This window comes from Octodon degus, unplaced genomic scaffold, assembly GCF_000260255.1.
Source record: "Octodon degus isolate 3935 unplaced genomic scaffold, OctDeg1.0 scaffold00010, whole genome shotgun sequence".
In the NCBI taxonomy this organism is placed as follows: Eukaryota; Metazoa; Chordata; class Mammalia; order Rodentia; family Octodontidae; genus Octodon; species Octodon degus.
Window position 1 is genome coordinate 9,628,713 of NW_004524586.1, and position 684 is coordinate 9,629,396.

Consider the following 684-nt stretch of genomic DNA (forward strand, 5'->3'; position numbering starts at 1 on the left):
AATGTAGATCAATGTGGAGAGTCCTCAAAAAACTAGGATTGGAGGCCTCATTGAACCCAGCTATTCCCCACCTGGGTAGTTTTTCAGAATAACTGAAAACATACCACAGCGAAATGCACCCATTTTTATAGCAGTACAATTTGTCGGAACTAAATATTGGAAACAACCCAAATGCCCATCAACTGAGGAATGGATATAGAAGATGTGATATTTTTACACAACAGAGTATTATTTAGCTATAGTAAAGGATAAATTCGAGGTATTTATCAGTAAGTGGATGCAACTAGAGACCATACTCTTAAGTGAAATAAATCAAATTTTTTTTCTCTCTTTTCACTTTCTTATATGCTTCTTCTTTTTTTATTTCTTCCTCTAATTTTGCACGCATGTATTTGGTAATATGAGCAACTAATTTGAAGACAACATTATGCAATACAACAAATACTGTGAAATTCATATTACTTTGTTTACTTTGTATTCTCTTTACAACAATTAAAAATAACCAGTTGCTTCTCTTCCTGTGGAGCGTTAGCTGTGTGATCGCCCTTACTCCCTGGGGGATGACGGGAAGACCATGGTGGGCTAGTACCTCTTCCCTACTGTCTCCTCCAGCAGCCCAGCAACTTCTGCCATTTTGGACTCAGCCAGAGAGATTTGTGGGGGGAATAAAGGGATAAGAAATTC